A 26,976-nucleotide genomic window follows, 5' to 3' on the forward strand; every position below is an offset into this window, starting at 1 on the left:
TAGAATGTTCAAACCAATCTCTACCTATATATGCACTTTTGAACCATCATGACACCAAAAGATATACACATCCATTTTTTTTTGCCTAACAATCACATAAAGATAAAAAAAACCCAAATAAAAACACAAGGAAGAAGAGAATTCACTTATATATGATCATTCATAGGCCAAAAAGAGATACAATCATGCAAGATTGCAAATATCCACAATACACCATTAAGAGGAAAATAGTTCTTGCACAATACGTCAATGGCTGAAGGAGATAAGGTAGAAAGTCATACAGTTCAAAGGTAAAAGGGGAGTTACAGTGACAAGCCAGAGCAATGTTAGAGAAATAGAGAGGGTTTGACCTTTAACAAAATTTACAAAATTTTTCTTTATAGCTCAAGCATTACTAAGATATTTTCTGCCCTAAACCTAAATCCAACCACTACCATTTAAGATTGCGGAGGACAATCTTGCAAATCAAAAAAAAATTTGATCATGGAACAACTCCAAATGCAAAAGTGACCAAAATTAATACATCCAGCTATAAGAAAATCAAATCCCACGTGATTTAATCATCACAATAATTAAGAGGCATGGAGATGCATTAACGCTATAGAACGAGGCACAAAATATTGGTTAGCATTGGGGAAATAATCCTTGTAATGTGTCACGGTCGTAATAAAAAAATGTGTACTTATGTCAAAGAAAATGCAGGATGGGATAACACGCAAGTTAACTAGCCGTGAAAATAAAGAGTTGACCTACATGAAATAAATTTGATTTGCCTAGAAAAGATGTGAATTGTTGATGTAGATCTTCCCTTGAAATGAATGGCTCATATGCTGCAAAAATATCCTTCATTAATGAATAAAACCCAACCAAAGATCAAGATCTTCACCTAACCACACTGATGGTTGAGATGCACTCATAAAATATCCAAAGATTCTCCAAAGATCTAACAACCATCGTATCTTTGCAAGAGCAAAGGGAAGAAATGCAAAAATATGACCCCCATCTGATTAAAAGCAACCAAACATAAGAAGGATCTACAATGTGGTATGCAACAGTAGGATGGCACATTTCTTGAATATTTAGTTGAAGAGATAGTAGCAATTTTACAATTTCAAAAAGAGCATAAAAGTCACTTCTTGAAATAGCGAAAATGGTTAATGTGCCTGGTAGAAAACATGCATAAACTCACACCTTGGCACATGAAGAAAAAATGCGCTGACTTGATCAATGAAGGCATTGAACTAGCTTGGTACATGAAGGAATTGAACTAGCTTGGCATATGAAGAGATCGAGTTAACACGAGATGTTAACCCGACCAAAAATTGTGTTAACCCACATCAAAGAATCCAACTCATTGAAGATCTTTCAGATCGATTATCAATGATGGACTGAATGGGGGGCAAAATGACCAACAATATATAATAATAATACAATTATTTTTTACAAATGGAATGATAACCTTTTAAAACCTAATTTTGATAATCATATATATTTGATCTTTTAATTTAACATTTTCCCCCTATGATTTTGGTGACATATTTATGGTTAAGATTATTATAATATATAATCTTTTTAATAGTTCATCTATTTTAATCTATGCATGGAATTTTTTCAATCTATTTAATCTAATATTAATTCTCTACAAATATAATTTACATTTAATTATTCTTGTGAAATTTGTCTTTTTACATTAGAAAATTGTAAGAAAGTTACTATTATTTTTAAGAATATCTTTAATAAATCTACCATCAATTTAATATCTATTAATGAATACATAAAAAACAATTAAACTTGTAGAATATATTGAGAGACTTCAAAATAAAGATGACATGTTTGATTAGAAATTGATAAGAATGATTTGTAGATTTTCATATTAAAAAAATTGAGTGAAATAAGTTATAGAATGGATAATAAATTATTTTTAAAAATTATTGAAAAATCTATTATGTTTATAAAAATGATTTCTTTATTTCATAAATAAATTTCAAAATGAAAGAAGCTATAGATTTGATAAAATGTTATAAGAAATTTTATAAACAATTAATTTACTTTGAAGGACTTGCAAATTTCCTATCTTGACAAAAATGATGTTTTGATTTGTACAATAAGTTTTAAAATAGAAGTAATAGTATATTGATAAAAAAAATCTAATAGAAAAAATATTCAAATTTTTTACTTATATATTTGAAAGACTTAAGTTGAGAGAAGTTACATATCTGAAAATTTGATAAGTCATCATAAATATAGAGTTTTTTTTTTTTGAAATAAAAAATATGTTGTCTTATTCATAGGAAATCTAAATAAAAAAAGTCTTAATAGTTACAAAATGAGGAGACAACCAAGATTACATCCAAAGAATGAATTACAATAGTAACAACTGTACATACTGTAGAAACCAAAATTTACAAGATTCTCTATAAAAGGATAGAATTAGTTCTCCAAAGAGATATTTGAACAATCTGCCTCATTGAAATGGACATTCATCCTGTTGGCTCCTGATTTAACATAATTTGAATCACCAAGTATGCAACGCAAGAATGCATCTATGGGCAGCTATCTCCAATAATGGACACAATTCACCAAGAATCTAGGCCAACTATAAGGCTACACTTCTTCACTTCAGGCTCTACAAAACCTAGGTGGGTGAACCTCTTAAGATTTGATTATGTGACCATTGCAATAAACATAATCAGGATCTAGAATAATATATGAAACCCCTAAATCTTCTATACTTAACCAAGAAATCACAAGCATGAAATAGCTAATAGCATGACTCATGAAACTAGTAAGCTAAGTGAGGGTTAGACTTTAAATAATTTATCAACATAAAAGGGAAATACAATTGATTAATGATGTTGATCTCAGCAAAACATGACATGAACAACATAACCCTATGATCCTTCAAAATGATCAGTGCCTCATCTATTGGGTAGTCACATAAATCCCTAACACACATCCTTGAAAGTCATTGACATATGCTATACATCAAGACTTCTTGATCTATCTATCCACTTTGTGAATTAGACATCTACATCTTTTTGAATCTCATACTCGATCTATCCCTTCATGAGATCTACAATCCTATGATGATGAATCAAGAATTTACATAACTCTTTGAGTCATAAGAAAAATAAATCAACATATACAACCAAAAGATTGCAATTGAGTTTCATACTCTTTGTTTACAATACACAAAGATCACAAACAACATGAATGGGAGACAAGTTATCAGAATGAAGACTAACTTGCTGCTGAATTTTATTTAATTCTTTGAAATAAATACAAGAGATGCACAAAATTGAAATGCCAAAACTACCTAATAGGTTAGAACTATCTGTATAAAACTTAGTTCTGCTCAGTACAAGAGGAATTGCTAAAAAATGGTATCTCAGTAGTGAGTGATTTTCTCCCCAAAACTGAAATTCACAAATGGTATCACAACAGTTAGTAGTTTTTCTCCAAAAATTGGAACCCATAATATGAGAAAAAAAAGAGAATGATATAGAGGAGTGAATTTTCAGATCTGCTCTATGTCTGACATCTGTCCACTTGAAATTCCATCTCCTAACAGAGAAATAAATCTCTCTAATCTCTCTTTACAACTGGTAAATTAAATCCTTGATCCCTTTTTGCCTCCCAAACTATAAAGTATCTCAAATACTTGAGGGAACAATAACCACTTTTGATGCCAGATTTGAAATCAAGGCAAAAGCATAAATAAGTTAAATGGCCTCTAGAATGAAATATAATCTTTTCAAATTTATTTTTTCCACATTCAAGCTTCAATAAGTTTTCATATCTGCTTTCTAACCAATTTTGATGATCAATGATGAATTCTGCCCATACTATTGAGAATGCCTTGGAAAACATAAATTTTCTTATAGCATGAACCAGTGAGAACCTATGCAAAAATTGACTTCATATTTAGAAGGTTCATTTCCTCCCAGTTCCAACAATATATTGAAGTGCCTATTGTGATGAAAAACTTCCCCAATTATGCCCCTTTCAAGTTCAAGCTCATATTCATGGTTTTGCATAGCATTTCACAAAAAATTGACCCTTTATAAAGTTTAAACTATATCATTAGATCAAACTTTATTTAAAATGAACCTATACGTGCATCTAAGAAGGAATGTTAAATTTTTTTTTTTAATGAAATTTGAATTTTCTTCCAGAAATCCATTCAATCAATCCTTGTTGACCACCCTGGTGACACATGTCGAGTCTTGATTTTCTCATTTCATGCACAGTCATCTAACCCTTCCAAGTGGGTGCCATATGACATTACTTCATTGGTCCTCTATTTTGCCACATTAGCATGCCATGTTATCATGCCACATTATCGTGCCACATCATCAATCGCTATGTCGCTATCCTAGTTAGCATTCCACCATGTCATCAATGACATAGTGACATAGAAACATGTGTCACCTACTACCACCTTAGCACCTCAGGAATCATGCCACATTTGAAGCCTCCACCACTTGTCACTATCAGACTCGTCCACCTCACCACTACATCAACACTATGTGTCAAACATTGACTGAGTTACCATGTCACTATGTTAACTAGCATGCATCTTTGTCTTGGTGACATGGTGACACCTGTTAGATATGCCACGTGTCACCATACTGTGAGTTTCAATCTTAATCTAACACGTCACAACCTTCCTTAAAATTTGTGTGTTTGGTCCAATAATCACCAATGTCATCATCTCATCGTTACATAGATTGTTAAGCTTCCAGTTGTCAAATTTTGGTTTGTTTTCAAATGCTCGCCAAAATTTCACCTTATTGGGAAGTTGTTGGCCGAAACTTCAACTTTTTGGGAGGTCACTAGCTAGAATTTGAACTTTTTGGTAGGTTGCCATGTCACATGCCAGAAAGTGTCACTATTTTCCTATGGCTACATGGCACCTTCCTGGATTTTAAACTTTTCTAGTGCCTTTCTAACTTTTCCTTCCGATGAGCTTCTACTTGCGTGCTAGTTGGAAATATTCGTAGGGCATCTCCAGTTGGCTTCATCATTTGGGTTAGGCCCCAGAACATGAGCTCGAGGCTTCTAAAGCCACATTTCTTTTAGATACATAGCTTTCTCAAGGCTTTGTATTTAAACATATGATAAACCTGTTACCTCCCCAATGTGGGATATTAGATTTTTGACATTTTCCCCCTCATAAAACTGCATGCCTTTGACCGCTTGCGAGTTTTATATGTATTTATCTTCATGCTCATTATGGGCTTCCTCATCATGCAATGTGCCTTGCAAATTTGTTCAAGCCTCCTTAACTCCTTATGTGATCAGTAGATTTAAGGTAGCTCTTCCTTTATTTTCAAACTATGGCTTTCTCTACATGTAGCGGCCTATCTTCCCATCTTTTCCTTTGGCTGGCAGCTTCCACTATACCAAGTGGAGCTTCCCCTCACCTTTACTCCCCAAGTTGGCTCCCTACATGGAGTACTCTTTGATTGGTCACTCTCCTGAATTTAACTCTCCACCATTGTTGTCCACCCTTATGTTTTGAAATTTCCTCTGATGTGACCTTCTTGGGAAATCACTCACATTGAATTTAGTAATCTCAAGATTCTAAAGATGCCCTACAAACTCTAGAATTTTCTTTTTTAAATTTTGTTCTGACTTAGAAATTGATTGTCACTTAATATCAAGCTCAGGATTTAATTTTTGGTAATTTCATAAATCATGATATTGTTCATCAGTAGCTTTTTTAATAATGCTTTGCATGTAGATTCTCCATGCATCCACTTGCATTGAATCTTATCACGAAGATTTTGAATGTTAAAAAGTTTCTCCTTGAGCATTTCCTTGAATTTATTGCAGTTTTGTAAGAGTTTATTGATTTTGTCCTCAATATTCAAGATTCTCCATTTGTTGAATGATACAATGTTTAGCTTCGAAATAGTCTTCTGGGCTTCAATGTTTGACATAAGATCACCAACTTCCTTTCCCATATTCCTTACCTTGGTGGATTGTCTCCTGCAGTTCAATGTTAGAGCATGCTCTGCACTCAAAGCTGTGGGTCTCCCCTTCATTTGTGTTAGCTGCCATGTAGATTACTCCTTCTTTTGACAACATTATATCAACCTCAAGTATATACCTCAGCTCCCTTTTAAATGAAAGCATTATATTATTTAGGGAAGATTAAAAACTTCAAGACATCATATTCAATAAGATCTATAAAGTGCATTGGATTAGCAAATAGCCACAACAAGGAGATCTTTAAGTAAAACCCTAAAAATTCTTCAAATATGAAGCTGAATATTAAAATTTGATCAAGAAACCCATGACATTCTCACTATATAATAAACATCCATTGATCATTCATAGCCTTTATAGTCAATGTTAACTTGATGGGATCAACCGGGCCCAAAACTGGGTCTGGCTACATTTTTTTTCGTTTCTGAACAATTGAATCCTCAAATTGATCTACTAAGATCTTCAAGCTAACTAGAATCAAAACCAAGCATTGAATTATCCTTAAAAACTAATTTTTACCCTTTACTTCCAACTATCATTTTAGTGCTAGAAGGTCCTTTGACTGGCCTTAAAAACTGACCAAAACACTTGATCAGGCTTTGGAATTGAACATTTTGATTCTTTGATCTGCACACTCCTACCTTGTCATATCTCATCTCATGATGAATTATCAGTCAAAAGATATTGGCTATCGAAGTTTTCATCTCAGAGTTACTTGAAAGAAAACATGTCAGAAAGCCATAAAATGTGTTTGGATTTGACTTTGAAAACTGGGTAAATGAACACTTATGGAAACAAAAACTAGGGCGTTGGATCATTGTCACAAGAAGAGTATAAATCTATGATTTGGTCTCATGATGAATAACAAGACGCAAAAGGTACATGATCAAAGTGGGCTACTCAAAATTTGTAAACTAGAAACAATGGTAGAAAAGCATTTTTTGCAAATGGAATTGACCTAGGAAAGTGTGTAGACGGATTCATTAAGACTTAAAAATTGGCATACTTGAAGTACTTTCAAAGGAGAACACAGTGATGCAATCCATTCAATATCATCTATCATAGATTTTGAGATATAACATCACAAATATGGGTTCTAACAAATGTGCCTTTCTTGACACCAGTAAAACTTTACAAATTGCATTTGGAATCACATTTGAGAACTAAACAAACATATTCATCATAAGCTCAAAATTGAAACATTGAAAGTATCTGACCTCTAAAATGTAACGCAAAAGAAATTTTCTCATTTGGTCAAATGAGTCAAAGTTATAACAGGTCAAAAATGGCCTTCTAGAATTTTGCACAATTTGTAAATGCATGAAAACAGTAAACTACCAACTTGAGGGATTCAAAACCTAGTCAAATGGATTCAAAATGATTTGAAATATGAAACATAGGTTCTTTGATGTGCATACTAAATATCCCCAAAGTGGTGGGTCATATAACATTTCTGGGTTAAAGATATTCAAAGGAAAACATAGCCTCATGTCGTTGTTTGACACTTTGGCAAAAATGCAAATTTGACAATTGCTCAAAATAAGATCTTACGGAATGGCTTAGAATGGCAATTTATCATCATGGAAAATAGACACACTAAATGAAAGGTGTTAGAAATATTAAACACCTCATGGGCCTTAAATGGATAGCCATATACATATGCATCAAAAAACATTTAAAGGGCTTGATTTTCTCAAAATTCTCAAAATCAGGGCTACAATTTTGACTCAATTCTAATTTTTTTATACATAGATTGGGAGAATTTTATTCTATAAATAATTAGACTAACATTGGCTTTGTCTTGGGATGCATGTCCCTTGCAGGCATTGAAAGGATTCAAATCTCTGGAAGAAGCAAACCACACACTTAACATCAAAAACTTCCTCTCGAACAACTTTATTGAAAGAAAGAAACAACTACTCCTACTATGTAAAAATGATGACCCTGGGTCACTGAACTTCAACAAAATGTCTTACCTCTATCATAAATCTAATTTTCATCTAAGTTGAAAACATATCTTCTATCAATTTCACCAATTAGATTAGCATCTTGAAACATAACACTTGGAAAATTTGAATTCACATCTTCATTATCATAATGCATACACACATCAACATTAACCTTGACATCATGCTCACTATGAGACAAAACATCACCATGCTTATGTAAAATAGAATCATTTTGAAAATCATCATCCACATATGACTGATGCATGCTCTCCACTAGAAAAACAAATGATTCATAATCTACCTCGTTAAAAAAGTTGCATGTGTCAAAACTTTGCAACTCAGCTTGTGTAATCAGGTGTGAAGAATATGTGAAATCTGATTGGTGCCTTCATGCAGTCATGTCATTCATTAAATCAGATTTACTTTTTGCTGAAACCTCTTCACACTCAAATAACTAATTAGTTACCAAGTCTGAAAAACTATCATGACAGTGCTGACATAAATCACGCTAATTGTAATCTTCATCAAAAAATTCATTAGAATGAACTTTGAACTTATCATCAACATATAGTGAAAACTTAGAATCAGATTTATCACATCTAGCCTTTACTTCTTTGTTATATTTGAAACCAATTTTAGTATAATCAGCATGATAAGAATTTGAAACAAATTGAAACTTCTCCTTATTGGTACTCTCCTTATTAGAAAATTCGTCATGTGTATTGATACTTGATCTATTATCACATACACCTCCAAAACTTGATAGCATATATTTTAATTTTATATCAAATTCAACATCAAACCTTGGGGAAATGACCTCACATCGAGAAGAAATACCACAAGGGACAACATGAGCATCCAGAGAAACGTTTGCATATCTTTCAAGATCATGAGCTAGTAGTTCTAAAATTTCATCAACACTTAACAAGACTTCATCACAAGTCTCTTCTCCTAGGTTCTGATCATAAACTGGCTGATCTAAAAAACTTATAGCAGTAGTACCATTAATATGACAATCTAAAAAACTAGAATCCATATTACAACATATTAGCTCTTCTTTGCACAATACTTCTTTACTAGGTGTGTCATTCTCATCTTTACCAAAAGAAGAATTATCCGTACTATTGTTAAAATTTTCCACATCTCATGTATATTGTCACATGATTCATTTTCAATCACGTAATCATCTTCATCCTGCTGACTAAAATCATCTAATTCAGTAGATCTAGAATCCATCTCTTCATATTCACAAGAAACATTGTCGTTATCTATGGATTCACTAGAATCACCATTATTTTCAACACATTCACATTGGCTATTTAAATCATTCTCAAATTTCTTGAAAAGACTATCAACATGAAAGATCTTTTGTACCCTCAAATGTGATGGCTAGTTAACTAAATTAGGCATAAAGACATCTAAGAAAGCAACAAGCCATGAAGATTCTTTGGGTCTTAAAGACACATGCAACTCCATAAGTGCTGATTTAAACCATTGATAAACCTGATCATCTTCTAGACCTTGAACACCTCCTACCACATTTCTTAGAAAACTATTGTGTCTTTCAATCATACCATGAATCTCAAATTGCACTGGTTCAGAGATTTGACTTCAAATCACCACTCACTTAGTGAGAAAGAATATATTAGCTTGCACAAAAATACAGGCCAATCCAACATTTATAATAAGTATGTGAAAATACTAATCAACAAGATGGAATACCAAATACTTGATAGGTTGAAGCAACAATATAACTCTGTGATCTGACAACAACTTGGTAAAATGCCAAGTGACTTTGATACTACAATTTCTTCAATTCAGTCAAACTACTACTATTAATGAACAAAGATATTGGGGTGCATGATATTTGAGTTAGAAAGTTGGAAAACACATCAGAGAACTTACTGCTACAACTTTTTCCATGCATGTCTTTTGTTGTATTCAATCTCCTTCTTTCAAATTCTCAAGGTTTGTCTACCATTCAAATTCAATATAGTCCCTAGTAGAGTCACCATTTTGTTGGCTCTTGATTTAATAGAATTTGAAACACCAAGTATGCAAGGAAAGAATGCATCTATAGGAAGCTATCTCCAATAATGGACACAATTCACCAAGAACGAGTTCAATAAATCTATAAATCTATAAATTAATAAATCGATAAATCTATGTTTAATAAAATATACGGAAGAAAGAGTTGACCAACTCAATTTATTTATTTGATATTATTTTTCCTTTTAAAATAAAATTATAATCTATTTAAAAGATTTCAAACTTATCATTGAAATTTTCTTATAATAATCTTACAATAAAAATATACTTAAATAAATAAATGTTATAGAAAGTTATTTAATGAATAAAATTTAATCTTCAATATTAAATTAAAAAGTATTAAAAATATAAAACCATACACATTATTATAGCTTTAATTGATTTTAGTAATTCTAAATTTAAATTAAAAAGTATAATACTAAATATTGCATGTTTCAAAGCTAAAATAGTAGATAATAGTAATATTTGTATAGTAGATAAATAAAAAATATTTAAATAAGTTTTTTAATAAAAAATTTATTTACAAAACTTTAATTACATACATTCACAAGTTATTTAAATTAAAAACTATAACACTAAATATTACATGTTTCGAAGCTCAAATAATAGATAATAGTAATATTTGTATAGTGGATAAATTAAAAAATATTTAAATAAGTTTTTTAATAAAATTATTTATTTACAAAACTTTAATTACATACATTCACAAGTTAAATTCTTTGTGTATTTTTAAAAATAAAGAAACTTACATAATATTTTCTATATATTTCTCTTTATAAAAAATGTTAATATGTACAATTTATAAAGCTTACAAAATTAAATGCATTTATTTGTTTAGGTTTAGATTATTAAATCCTAAATTAAATTTATTAGAATACTTGAATTGTTAATTTACTAAAACTAAATATTATAATTAATAATTTGTATGTTTATTATTAAAGATAATTAATTAGATAATAATATGATGCTATTAATTTTTAATTAATATTACTAAAATATTTATTACTTTATGTTATATATATATGTGTGTGTGTGTGTGTGTGTGTGTGTGTGTATCTATGTATATATATATATATATCTATGTATATATATATGTATATATATATACATATATACATATATATACATACATATATATATATATATATATATATATATATATATATATATATGTATATATATATATATATATATATATGTATATATATATATATGTATGTATATATATATAAATGTATATAGGTATATATGTATATATATGTATATATATATATGTATGTATGTATATATATATATGTATATATGTATATATATATGTATATATGTATATATGTACATATATACATATATACATACATATATACATACATACATATATATATACATATATATACATATATACATATATATACATATATATATACACATACACACACACACACACACACACACACACACACACACACATATAATACATTTGATATGAAAATCTAGTTCCTTAAATTTAGACTAAATATTTTTTTTAAGTATGTAAGAATTTACTATTCTCATATTTGCATTTAAATAAAGTATTGGCCAACTATAAGAAAACTAAGTATATAAAGAAAGTAAAGTAAAAAAAAATTGAAAGAAAATAATTCTTTAACCATATTTTGTGTCCAGAAGTGCCAAATGTTCAGTACTGCTATGAGGCCGGCATAAATATTTGGCCAAATAGCCAACGTCTTCTGATTGCTTTTATAGTTTTAAAAAAAAAACATTTCTTATTTAATGTATTGAGCCGTGACTAGAATAGTTTTAAAATATAAATATATATATATATATATATATATATATATATATATATATATATATATATAATTGACAGAAACAATTTTAAAAGACAACGCGTTGGTTTCTTTGATGCACCAAATGATTTAATACGAAGTCATCTATATGGACTATGTCCTCGTCCATACCTTCTGATTACTTTTATCATTTTAAAAATTAATTTAAAAAAAATCTATTTCCACTATATTAGATTATTTTATTTTTTGAGTCTACCGTAGATAGTGGATCAAGATGGCAATTGTTTGGATAATAATTGACTAGAATAGTTTTAAAATACAGGGCATTTGATTTCATTGATGCGCCCTTTTATGAGTATGTTCAAATTATTTTTAATGTTTTAAATAACTAAATTTAATATAGAAAAGATAAGTGATGACTTAGTCCGACATTTTTTGTATGGCATCATCTGTATTGAATGCATCTTCCCTTGTACCTGCTTAATTCTTTTCATTTACAAATAGTTTTTAATTGATTTATTTGTATTAAAAAGTTCTCTTAATTGACTTATCTAGCCTTCCTGAAACATTGGATCAACATGCCAGTTGTTTACTTGTGAAATTAGTTTCTCCCATAACTACAAAATCTTAGAAGATTAGTGAGAATTGACTATAAGGGCAATACTTTAAAATTTACACTGTAATTAACTATTGAGGAGACAAACTATTTGATTATGTTAATGTTTTAGTATTTTCTTTTTAAGTTTACGATTTTAGATGGAAGTAGGACTAACTGATTTTTGGTTTAATATATATCTAAGTTCTCTATAATTCTTTTTGATTTAATATTAATATAAGATTAAATTCATTAAGAAAGAAAATCCTAAAACATTAACATAATCAATTTTTTTGTCTCCTCAACAGTTAATTATTAGAGAGAGTGTACATTTTTAAAATGAAGAGCACATGGTAAATATATAACAATCTATTTGCATTTGAGTTGTTTCTGTTTCTAGACCCTCTTTTCATTTCCTCTAATTCGTTCACCCAATATCATAATTTTTTTAATACATTTAAAATGAAAATTAGTTTTTTAAATGATTTTTAGTAAACTCAAATTACTATTATATTTTTTTAAAACTATTTAAATAGGGTTCACTATCACCAACAACTATTTTTTAAATTGAAATAATTTTAAAATTTTGATTTTGTGTGAATCTTTTTTCTCTCATAATTCATTTTTTCCCACACTATTTTAAAGATAGATTAACAAATTATATCACATTGATAGAAAATATATTCACAAACTATTATTATTATTATATAGATATATGTAATAATAATACAATTATTTTTTACAAATACAATGATAACTTTTTAGAACCTAATTTTGATTATTATATATATGTGATCTTTTCATTTAAGATTTTCCCCCTTTGATTTTAGTGAAATATTTATGGTTAAGATTATTATAACATATAATCTTTTAATAGTTCATCTATTTTTTCTTTCAATCTATTTAATCTAATATTAATTCTCTACAATTATAATTAGCATTTAATTATTCTTGTGAAATTTGTCTTTTTACATTAGAAAATTGTAAGAAAGTAAATCTACCATCAATTTACTTTCTATTAATGAATACATCAATTTTTTTTTTTCTTTATAGAATATATTGAGAGACTTCAAAATAAAGATGACATGTTTGATTAGAAATTAATAAGAATGATTTGTAGACTTTTTATATTAAAAAATTTAAGTGAAAGAAGTTATAAAATGGATAATAAATTATTTTAAAAAATTTATTGAAAAATATATTATTTATTCTTATGTTCATAAAAATGATTTCTTGATTTCATAAATAAATTTCAAAATGAGAGAAGCTATAGATATGGTAATTTAAAGTTATGGGAAATGTTATAAACGATTAATTTACTTTGAAGGACTTGCAAATTCTCCATCTTGACAAAAATGATGTTTTGATTTGTACAAATTAGTTTTAAAATAAAAGTAACAATATATTGATAAAAAATTCTAATAGAAAAAATATTGAATTTTTTATTTATATATTAAAGACTTAAGTTGAGACAAGTTGCATATCTCAAAATTTGATAAGTCATCATAAATATAAAGTTTTTTTTTTTTTTTTTTTGAAATCAAAAACATGTTGTCTTATTCATAAGAAATCTCAATAAAAAAGTTTTAAAGTTACAAAATGAGGAGACAATCAAGATTACATCCAAAGGATGAATTACAATAGTAACAACTATACTAGACACCAAAATTTAAAAGATTCTCTATAAAAGGATAGAGTTATTTCTCCAAAGAGATATTTGAACAATCTACCTCATCCAAAGGGATATTCATCGAATTAATTCATTCGAAGAGGACATGGGTGTAGATTAAAGACTTCAAAGACAATAAAAGAGATAATCCTAAGTTTCTACGGAAGTAACAGAAAAATAACTCTATTAACCTACATTTTGTTCACTAGATCACTCACAAATAATAAGTGATATAATAAATAAGAATAAAATCCATCCAATATATAAAAATTAGCTGACCCTACTTAGATAAGAAAGAATTGATATATAAATCTCAAAAAGTCATTATCATTACACCAAAATTTCTAATGACAAAATAAAGAACATATAAACAAGTATATGATCACATTCCCAACAAATGACATACAAAATCAATAATCAAACATGCTTTTGCATATAAAGGTCAAATCTCATCAAAATGAAAGATGCCATCTCATAAGTAACAAAGAAAGCGAAGAACATAAAATAAACAATATAATGCTTACTATTGAATAAAAAATTTTACATGATTAGGTTTCCAAGTCCACATTAGAAAGTGTACAAAGTAAAAACCAAGTGCCACAAAAAATATTTCATCTTCTCCTAATAAAACCAACATGAACTAGAATGAAATCAATTGTGTCTAGATCAATAAAAAATAATTTAAACAAAAAATTCCTTAAGGTCAAACATGATAATGAGAAAAAACTAAAATAAAGAGCCAAAGTCAGGGGTTAGAATTAACAATCATGCAATGTCTAAAATCATGCTAAAAATGTAGGGTCACTATCAAATTTTAAGTATGATTGTTCTTTATCAAGGGAAAAGTAAGCCATTTTATCCATTGTACTATTATTCACCATTATTATTTTTGGATTTCATTACAGAAAAGAATTTGAAGAAAAATATTAATAAAGTCCTTGAAACATACTATAATAACCAATTACATGAATTACCAGAAGTGACAACTTGAAAAATTATAATAGAGTCACCTAAAATCTTGAGCTTCTTAATATTTAATGAATAGGCCAATTCTAAACCATACTTTAAAGCCATGAATTCTACAAAGTTATTAGTGCTACTACCAATGTGGGTACATGCAAGCTTGACATTAGAGCCTTGGATTTTACCAATGACAATTTCAACTCCACAAACCCTTAGATTCCTCTGTCAGGCTCCATCAAAATTTAACCGAAATATATTGTTAGAAAGATTTTCTATTCCAATACAACATGTGTATTTATAGATTGAACAAAAGAGATATATCCTAGAACTAGAAACTTGTACAATAACTGTCAAAAATTCAACAGAGTTTTGTCCAAACAAGAGAAGTTCCACTTATTACTCATAGTCTTATAAAGGTCAATTTTTATTAATAGAAGTAGCAATTAATGGTTGCTGACCCGAAGTACAATAAAAAAAATAGACACCAATAATAGAATTACCAACGCCTAGTAATGAAAGATGTAACAATTAGATCCCCCTCTATCAAAGGCAAAGATCAACAAGAAACTAACCTGCCAACCATGGTCAACTCTTTTAATGTTAATTGGGACAAGCCTCCACAATAGTTGCATACTTAAACAAAAATCAACAAAAAAGGACTGAAGTATGCCCTCAAAAACTACTAGGAGTCACTCAATCACAAGGGGAAGAAAAACTAAAATAGGAAATCATCATAACAACAAGAGAACAAACTAAAGCCATCCACACTTGTCAGAGCTCTAAGAAAAAATATAGGAACAAACAAGACTATACCTTTGGGCTTGGAAAACATAGTACATATACACCTCTCTACATTTTGCATCAAATAATTTAGTTATGGAGTCATCCCTTTTTTGTGCATTTCACATATGCTCTCTCTAGCCATATCTCTAATGATAAGAAATATATACTCGCAAATAATAGAAGGAGAGTACCTATTGAACCCATTGACCATCGATTTCCCCTAGTAAGCAACTACCTCCATAAGATTTCCCCCCACCTCAATAGGGTCCTCAACTTCAATAGGAAATGAGAAAGTGAAAGAACAAAACATAGGACATCTTCATCACACATGCATTAGAAGCCCTAAAATGACTACCACAATCAATTGGATCCCACCACCAAATAGAGGAAGCCTTCACCTCATAACATAGGCAACCAAAGGAAAGCCCAAAGAAGAAAGAACCAAGAGGAAAAAGAATCCCCAAATGAGGAAAACAAGTGCATCCCACAATAGGTCCAAACCAAGAGGGTTGATTAACAAATATTTTTCTCTATATGATCTAGAATTTGAGAAGAATATTTAAATTCTTTCCTAAAAATCTTGATATATATTTCCAGCCAAATATTATTGATAAGAAGAGAAGAAAAAATATCCCAGAAACATGCTAGTGTGGATGATCAAAATAAAAAAAGCTAGCTTTGAATTGGAGAAGTAATGAAGAAGAGATGGAATAGCACCATCCTAAATTTGTGAAATAACTAGTACAATGTTGCTATGCAAATAGGCAATGGAAGAATAAATGATTGGATGATTCATGAAATAACCATAGAAAAAAAAAGGGAAGCCCATTGGAATTCCGAACCTATCCAATCATATCCCAGTCAGAACATACTCTTGAATGGAGTAATGGGCACCCTAGAAATGCCCTAAAACCAAACCAATTGCTGAAATAGATTTTTTATGCAAACTGAAGATTTAACCAATGCTGAAATTATATTAGTTCTCAAAATGATAAAATCAAGTACAAAGCAATGTATTCCAAAGGAAAAACCCCAAGGGAATGATTTCTAGAATGTTACAATAGAGGATGAACGTCCTCTATTGCTAATAAATATATGTGAGTCCCACATCCAAGCTCTTATTAAATGCCATTCACAAAAACTTAATGCTCAACAATGAGAATCTCACCTATATTTATCCTTTTCCTTCACCCTTCTAGAAGGAACAAAAAAATTAATTAATTGCAAGTGCTAGAAGCTTCCCCCTTCCAATAATTAATGCACTCTCTAGAAAATACTCCCTTGTAATACAATAATTAATTGTGCTTCTAGAAAATTAAATTACTAGTGGTTTCCACCTTTCCACAAATTAATACACATTCTAGAAGCTTCTCCCTTGTAATACAATAATTAATTAAATTAATTAAATATAAAGTCACCTTTTAATTTTTAATTTTAATTTATTTAATGACTTTATAAGAAATTAATTTAATTTCCTCTTATGCTCCACTTAGAATTTGGAGAATGTGAAGGCTAAAATGGGGTCATTACAACTCAACCTCCTTGAAATTTCTTGTCCTCAAGCAATCTCAGTCCTATTTTTTGTAGCACCTGCTCACTCTCCCAAGTAGCATCTTCCTTTGGTAGATATCTCCATTTGACTAAATATTCTTTAATCAACCTTCTTTGCAGAGTCCTTTCGCTAGTATCCAGAATAGCCTTAGGAATTAATACAAACTTTCCCTCCTCATCTAATGGTGGTAATTCTACTCAAGGCACAACTCTCTGGCCAATCGCTTTCTTAAGCCTTGACACATAAAACACATTATGTACCCGACTACCCTCTAAAAGGTCAATCTCATAAGCAACCTTGCTCACTTTGCAAATCAATCTGTAGGGGCCATAAAACCTAGGCTTTAACTTCTCTAATCCACTTTTTTTGAGTGATGACTATTTGTATGGTTGCAGCCTTAGGTAAACCATATCCCCAACCTCAAAACTATGCTCTATCTGGTGCTGGTCCATATACAATTTTTGCTAATTTTGGGCTTGATGTATATTCTCCTTAAGCACCCTCAAAATACCTTGACTATCCTACAAGAAGTGTTTTGCTTTGGGCACTCTATTATCTCCCAAAACTAAATCCATGAAACTAGGTGCTTCATAATCGTACAGTACCATGAATGGAGTCATCTTGATGGACATATGATAAGTGGTGTTATAACAGTACTCTCCCATATGTAGCCATTTGAGCCAAACCCTCTATTGTGCAGTCACATAGTTCCTTAAATATCCTTCCACCCATTTATTCACAATTTCTATTTTCCCATCTATCTATTGATGATAACTAGTGCTAGGTGTAAGATCTGTTCCACACAACCTAAATAGTTCCTGCCAAAAAGTACTCATGAATTTATTGTCTCGATCACTGACAATGAAACTAGGTAGCCCATGTAACCTGAATATCTCTCTAAAGAAAAGATCAACCACCTGTGCTGCTATGTAAGTGGATGGAATAGCAAAGAAGTGAGTGAACTTTTTCAGTCGATCAACTATCACATAGATGCAATCTTTCCCTTGTACTTGTGGTAACTCGGTGATGAAGTCCATAGAAATACTTTCCCATTTCCTATCCAGAATGGTCAAAGGCTGCAACAACCCTTCAAGATATATGTGCTCTCCCTTATTCTGTTGACAAATTGCACACTCCCTGACATGCTTCTGAACATCTTCCTTGAGCCCTTTCCATGTGAACTACTCATGGATCTTCCTGTAGGTCTTAAAGATCCCTAGATGTCTAGCTATAGGTGCATCATGAAATGCCTTTAGTATTACCTCCCTAAACTATGATGAAGGAATCAAATATATCCTACCCTAAAACTTTGTCAATCCATCCATCACCGCATAACAATCATCATGTATGGTTCCTACAATTACTTTAGAAGCCTAAGTGTCCCTTGCATACTCTTTTGTGATCTTATTTCTCCAATCTTTTGTAATCTTAGCTAGAGTACAAATATGAGGTCTCCTAGATAAAGCATCTGCCACCACATTCTTCTTACCTTTGACAAACTCAATGTCAAAGTCATAGGCCTGTAACTTTGTAATCCACTTCTATTGTCTTCATTCAAATCACATTGGCTCATGAGGTATTTGATGCTATTGTGATCGGTTTTGATAACAAACTTTTCCCCAACTAGGTAGGACTAAAACTTAACCAATACATACATTATAGCCAACATCTCCCAATCATAGATGGAATAGCTCCTCTCCACTCCATGAAGCTTCCTACTCTAAAAAACAATGGGATGCTTCTCTTGCATCAAGACCACCCCAATCCCATCTCCTGATGCATCAGAATGAAGCTCAAATGTCTTTGTGAAATCTGGTAGAGCTAGTATTGGACATGATGATATCACCTTCTTGAAATGATCAAAGCTTATCTAAGCTACCTCTATCCATGTGAAGGCCCCTTTGCTTGTAAGGTTTTTCAAGGGTGTAGTGATCTGTGAAAATCTTTTAACAAATCTCCTATAAAATTTGCAGAGACCAAGGAATCCCTTAAGTTGTGTAAGATTTGTAGGAGTAGACCAATCAATAATAGCCCTAATCTTTTTAAGATCTACCCAAACTCCATATGCACTGATGATATGCCCAAGGTATAGTAGCTTAGTCATCCCAAACTCACACATAGATTCCTTGGCATATAGTGACTCTTTCTCCAAAGTGGATAGCACCATCTCAAGATGTTGTGAATGCTCCTCGCAAGTCTTTCTAAAGACTAAAATGTCATAAAAAAAAATCAAGACAAATCTCCTAAGCTACTCCCTAAATACCTAATTCATGCAACTTTAGAATGTAGCAAGGGCATTGGTTAGCCCAAATGGCATAACCAAAAACTCAAAGAGGCCATAGTGACACCGACAAGCTGTCTTCTCAATGTCCTCCTCCCTCATCCTAATATGATGATACCCTGACCATAGAACAATCTTTGTAAAAAAGCATGCACCATGTAACTCATCAATCAACTCATCTATTTGTGGGATGGGATATCTATTCTTAATGGTCTTCTTGTTTAATGCCTTGTAATTGATGCACATGCACATCCTCCCATCCTTCTTCTTTACCAACACTACTATTGAAGAAAAGGGGCTCTTACTAGGCTTGATATGCCCAATTTCCAACAACTTCTTAATTGCCTTCTCTATCTTATCCTTATGTTTGTTAGGATGATGATAGGGAGTAATCATGACTAGTTTGGCTCCCTCCTCAAGCTCAATAACATGCTCTATTCCCCTATCAAGAGGAACCCCATGCAAAATCTCACCAAATACCTTAGTGTTCCTGTCAAGTATTTCCTAGATATTTGGTGGATGACTCTTCGCCTGTGGCTCTTGTGAAGTTGGCATAGTGAAACATTTTGCTGCCCACTCTATGTTATTATGTAGAAAAGGTCTCTGCATTCTCTTCAGGGAAACTACTCTACAAATCCCATTTGAAAGTCCTCTAAGTACAACAGTTCTTTCCTCATGCTGAAACTTCATCTCCAATTTTGCTAGGTTAAGTGTGAACTCTACTAGTGAGGCCATCCATACCATGCCAAGGATGACATCATAGTCTCCCTTGTCTACCACATAGAACTCATCTTCCAACTCATAGCCATCTCCAAACCTAATGTGAAGATTAGATATCTTTTGAGTGCATAATAGTTTGTCACCATTAGCTACCATAACTCTAAATCTAGTGTGCTCCTTAGTCTGTAGAGCTCTCTTGGCTACCAATTGTGCATTTATAAAATTATGTGTAGTCCCAGTGTTAATGAGTGAGATCACTTTCTACCCTTGGATAGTACCTCTAACCTTACATGTGATTACCTTCTAAGCCCCCATTAATCATGCTAATGACTTCTCATCCTCAGGAATCCTACTCTCCTCTGTAGTGCTATCCTCATCTGAATCAGAGTGTTGATACTCCCTCTTTGACTGTGACTCTTCTATTGAGAAATACTACATATGATTTTCCTTAGCCTTGAGAGGACACTTACAAGATAAATCCCAAGGCTCTCTAAAATGAAAACATAACTTCTTCTTTCTTAAATCATTCAAGGTGTCATTATGCAACTTATCTCTTTTTGGCTGAGCATCCTTATGAAATGTTATTTTGTCCTTCTCCTTGTCCTTTTTTATATAATAATCCATGTGCTGAAATCTACTCCTTAATGAAGAAGGTGCTAAGTCACAAGCCCTTTTAGTGGCCTCCTGCAATGTAGCTGGGTCATGCCCCTTGACCCATCCTTGCAAGGGTTTTGAGAGTCCATCCATAAACAAAACTAACAACCTCCTCTCTAAAATATCTATGACCAACACAACTAACCTCTAAAACTCACTGATATACATCTCAACTGATCCCCACTACTCGAGTTATGCCAACTCCTTAAACTATAATTCAGGATCCCTAGTATCAAATCTCTCTTTGAGCCTCTTAGTGAACTCCTCATAAGATGTGATCTAATTATGTCCCAAGGTTACCATACTAGAAGGAAAGATCCATATCAACATTCAAGATGCAAAGGGATCATTAAGTGTCTAAAGAAATTATAGAACTTACTGAGCTAGGTTGGGTTGTAAGATCCTACTGAGCAAGGTTGAGAGTAACTAATCATTGTGTAGACACTGAGTCATGATTGACTATATCAAGCACTAAGATCGACTCAAGTGGTAGATAGTCTTTCACTAAGTAAGTGATCGTACCAAGCATTTATGGTGATTGAAAATTGAAATTTGTTAAAAGGGAATGAATTTAATTCATTATCACCATGAATTTTAAAAGATCTATTTGTTGAGAGAAATTTCTATACTTCCAAGAAATCTGTGTGATTTGTTGCTGAATATTTTTCATGTTTTCGTAAACCCTACTAAGCATTGCATCCTCCAACAACAAAAACAAGAAGGGATTTGAGATGTTCATTCAAGTAGTTGATTGGAAGGCACTAGATTTCAAGTTAAGTCCAAAAATGTGGAAATGCTTGATCCAACTTGAGCTCAATCACAAATTCCACCAAAGGTACTACTAATTAATGATATTATCTCATATTTTTTTTTTTCAATTCAAGACATTGGAACCCTAGAAATGAATGAGGCTTTGGAAAAGTTGTGTGAATGGTGTGTTGAAACCTGAGCATCAACACTTAGAGACCAAGGGTTTAACCCACATTCCACATATGCCCCGAGACTTCCAGATAAAATGGATAAGGTTTATCCTTAGCTATGTACACAATAGAAAACTATGGTTGGAGTAGTGTATTCCAATACTAAAGAAAATGATTCATCAAATCATAGGGCTCCCAATGTTGAACAAGGCAAAGATTACCAAAACCCTAAGTTAGGTAGAATTGGAAAGCAAAACTCTTGCTGAATGGGATGGAAGAGGCATGAAGATCAAGTGTGTAATTGACATGGAGCTAAAATTTGGAATCCATGTGATAGAACATAAGATCTATAGCTCTAGTTGTCTCAAAAACATGTCATGTGAGGCAGTTGATCGAGTTCTCAAGGTGGTGAAGAATAACATGTCCTTTGACCTTGCTGAGCTTATGCTAAATTGATTCAACAAAAACATGGAGAGCATCAGGACTTTGAAGAATAACCTATGTAATTTTGGTTCACTTTTAACTTATTTATTCTTCTTTGTGCAAAATTTTTTTCCTTCAAAAGGCTCAATCATATGGAGAAAAGATGTACCAATATTATATCATATTAATGAGTATAGAGTAGAGACAATTATTTTGATTCATTCAATGAAAAGATGAATAATAGATTCAAAATTCCTAAGAAACTTATAGAAGATTGCAACAATGATGTAGTTTCATGGTAGACTATGATAAGGTATTCATTCAAGTAGTCAAACCTAGAGTTGTGTGGGTTAAGCCTCTAAGCTATGAGGCTAACATTGATGGCACCAAGGACATCATTGAGGCACTATTGAATGAACTTGTGGATCCCATGGCTACATATTTTGGTACTTATGATGAAGCCAAAGCCATAATAGAACTTGAATAAAGCTTCCTCAAGTAGTTAGCAAAGGAAAGAAGAGGATAGCAAAACTAAGGCAAGAAAATTCTATTCTCCTATTGACAGAAGGAAAAAGAGATGATGTTGAAGAAGATGATGCAGAAGATGAGGAAGAAGAAACTAAATTAGAAGAAGAAGAACCAATCAAGAAGAAAGGTAAGGTTATCATAATCAGACCTAATAAATCATCTACTATAGTATTCACTAGAAGAGCATCCAAATCAAGAAAGAAGTTGAAATTAGGTGAAGAAGAAGTAGAGGATGTTATTTTCGAAAGGCCTCCACCTACATTTTAGGAAAAATTAAAGGAGATTCATGCAAGATTTGGCATGGAAAACTTTAAATCTCTTAGATATGAGACAAGAAATGTAGAAGAGAGGAAACAAGTTGAAGACATGATTATGTTCAAGTTAGGTAAATGGAAATATTTACTTGATCAACTTGTGCAAAAAATTCCCAATGAACTGATGGAAAGAATCAAACAAAGATGGGGGCATGCTAACAAGATTGCAAAAGATATATTTGAATAGACTCTGAGGTAGCTCATGTTGAGTCTTAATGATAAAGAAGTAAAAGAGTCCATGAAGAGGAATGAAGAAAAACTTACTCTAAAATTCAACACTTGCATGATATTGGTTAATGACATTGAACATGTAGTGGAGAAAACTACAACTACATAGAAGAATATTTACAATCTTCATCAAAAGAGAGATTTTGTTGTTCATGTTAGTGATAAAGATGATGATGAAGATGAAAAAGATGAAAAAGACATTAATGATGAGGAAGATATAGAAGAGCAAGAACTAGAAGCTACTAAGGAGAATCTCCTTGAGATTCAAAGTATTGAGGAAACTAACCCAGAGAAAATTGAAGTAGTGATTATCGCCTCATTTCCTCACTCTTCAAGAAAATATTTAAAGCCATCAAGCTCATAGAAAGCTTCATCCAAGTTGGTTGTAGCAACCACTACAATTCTAAGCACCCAACCAATCTTTTCACTTGTTCAACTAAGTACTACATTGACTAGAGTGATCAGCACTTCATCTACTGAGCAACTAGTGCTTCCTCCTTCATCAGATTTGGCTACACAATGACTAGGTATTTCTACTATCAGTGAAATATCTACTTTTGTTGCTAGTCCTTCTATTTCTATTATTATTACAATTCTAAGTGTACAAATAGTTAGTACAAAGATAGTTGAGAGCAAGCCTCAACTGAGTACCAAAGTTTCAAGCAAGGACAAAGGTAAAGAAGAAGACATTGATCTTGATGAGGATATAGTTATTTCAAATTGGGATATCTCTACTTTGAATCTTGATCAAATGCACATTGTAGGTGAATGATTGTAGAAGAAAGCTAAGCAAAAAAGGCAAGCAACAAAGGCCTATGGAGGAGAAAAATAGCAAAAACCAAGTGCTAGAAGATGCAAAGAACATACTTGCAGATGCACTCAGTACTGGGGTTGATAGTACTCAACCTATTTTGGTTTAGTTAGCAGAAGTTGTTCAGAAATTGAATAAAGATCTGAATGGGAAGGCAAAGTTGTTGCAAAGAGCAGAGAAGAAATTTGAAAACAAAGTATTGGAGCTTGTTGCATAGAAAATTGCAATATATCAAGTAGACTTGTCTACTATTATCAGCTCATTAGAAACCTCTACCAAAAATGTTACTTCATTTTTTAGAAAGTTATGTGATACACCTATCTTCACTAAGTAAATCAAAGATAAACTATCTAAGGTAGATGAAGATTTGAAGGCAAGTGCATGCCAATCGTCACTTGACCCATGCTATAGTTTAGCTCATTATTCAAAGATCAAATTTTTGACTAATATGTAGGAAAAATTATTAAGGGACGAAGCTAGGATTAGGGTCACACTTGTAGACATGCAAAGCATGATTCTTTTGAACATGGATGCATTGTAGAAACACATTGCACATGCCAAAACACTCATCCATGACAATAAATTCTCCATAGTTGATCACACAGTGGAGTTATTAGTAGAAGTACATATTGCATTACATGCAAGAAAAGTGTTACAAGAAAATTGGGACAAGATAATGTCACTAATTTTAATGGTACATTCTAACTTCTTGTCAAATTTTGGCATTACCATATAGCATAACCTTTGGCATTAATTTCAAAAAGGGGGAGAAAATGATAAGATGCAATAAAGGGGGAGAAGATGAAAAGAGAAGATGTAATATAAAGACATGAGATATATAGTAAAGTAAAATGTATATATATGTATGGGGAGCATCATAATATTATACATATACATGTACACATAATCAAAAGATATTTTTAACAAAAGCAATTTTGAAAAATCTCCAAAGCAAAGTATGTTATCAAGTTAAACACATAGGATGGAGACTAAAGATTGTTTTGAACTTAAAATTTTGAGAATTCAATTTTTGATTGATAAGTGTTTTTCTCACTAATGCCAAAGGGGGAGATTTTTTATATTATAGTAAAAAAAAATTATTAATGACCAACACTTAATTAAATGGTTAGCAACAACCAAGCTTATCTTGCAATTTACAATGTTAACCAAGTAATTCAAGTTCTACTAAGTTCTATAGTTGCTACCAAGTTCTAGAAATAGTATTCAATTTGTACTGAGTAGTATCTATCGAGTTGATGATTATAAGTGTAAATCAAGCTTCATAGTGTTTACTGAGTTGCATAGTGCAAACCAAGTTCTCTAGTGTTTATCGAGTTCACATCATTAGTGATGTAAATCTAGTAATGTCTGAGCTAGGATGTGTCAACCAAGTAATTTAGTTTATACCAAGCTCATAGTGATAGTGTTGACTGAGCTATGCAGTGTTAACCAAGTGATTCTATTTATATGCTAAGTTTCATAATGTTCATTGAGTCACCAGTGTTGAATGAGTTCAGACTACTTGGAAGTGATTTGTATGAACTAAGGTTCTACTTCTACAGAGAGCATGACGATGCCAAGTGTTGACAATGGATGCCAAGTATTAGAACCTCACCAAGTTTGTCTTTAGAACCCAAGATCTAGCAGTTGGGTTGACTTTGTGTATTTTGGTGAAACTTGAATTGTAGCTGACTTTGATGAATTGTAATTTAAATTGGTCTATATGTAATGTGTTATATCAAATTGAAAGAGAAAAATATATATGGGAAGCATTAAGAGGAGAAGTGTGAAGTAAGAAGGATAAAAATAATATAAGAAGAAGAAAAGATTTATATATCACAAGGTGATCATTACACTCCAAAGGAATCTCAACCAGCAAACCAAACTTACAGATTAGAGATCAGTCGCTGGTTAAAATACATATGAATGATTAATTGGTAGATTAGGTTAAAATACATATGAAGGATTTATTGGTGAATTAAGATTAAGTTTTATTGGTTCCTAATTCACCCCTCCCCTCTCAGTAACCTAGCCTATTTTATATTTCCAACAAGTGGATGCAGGGCTTCGGGGACAACCATTCACGTTTCAAATATTTCAAAAAATTTAAGAAGGCTTTTATTTAGAACATCAAGAACTCCATTCATTTTATGTGCCCATACGATATGTGTACTATTGCTAGATTGTAATTTGTATTGGCAATTTTCTATATTTAACAAAAACAAGATCTGATTATGTTACATTTCTTGGCAGTTATGCACTCAGTGATCTTGGAAGTAGCCATATGGTGTGGGTTTACTTGTTGCTAGATTAGATGAAACAAGACCTCATCTTTACTAGAACTACCCTTCTAGAAGTTATTTTGAATATCAAGCATATGCCATTGGTGCTCATTTCCAAGCAGGCAAAACTTACTCAAAAAGAAGATTCAAGACATTCCCAGACTACTCAAGTGATGAACTTCTTCGACATGGTATAATGTTAGTCAAGGAATTCTTGCAAGAAGGGAAAATAAATGGTGCTAACAATAATGTTGCTATTGTGGGACTTGGAGAGGCATTCACTATTCTTGATCATAAAATAGTTCAAGACATCATTGATTCACTAGAGGATAAGAAAGATGAAATTCCAACTTATGCAACTCTAATTGAAGGTGAACAAGGTGCTATACAAGATGATACTTATCAAGGTGTAACTCCTATAGAGACCTAATCATAGGAAGAACATTTTGGTTGATATTCTTCTTTTGAAAATGT

At 31.6% G+C, this 26,976-nt stretch overlaps 1 pseudogene; it reads left to right on the forward strand.

The window, feature by feature from the left end:
- The first annotated feature begins 249 nt into the window (after positions 1–249).
- Positions 250–26,932, forward strand: LOC149560024 (proteasome subunit alpha type-1-like; annotated as a pseudogene).
- The last annotated feature ends 44 nt before the right edge of the window (positions 26,933–26,976 follow it).

This window comes from Cupressus sempervirens, chromosome 4 (assembly GCF_028749045.1).
Source record: "Cupressus sempervirens isolate cs-2001-9-10 chromosome 4, ASM2874904v1, whole genome shotgun sequence".
NCBI classification, from domain to species: domain Eukaryota; kingdom Viridiplantae; phylum Streptophyta; class Pinopsida; order Cupressales; family Cupressaceae; genus Cupressus; species Cupressus sempervirens.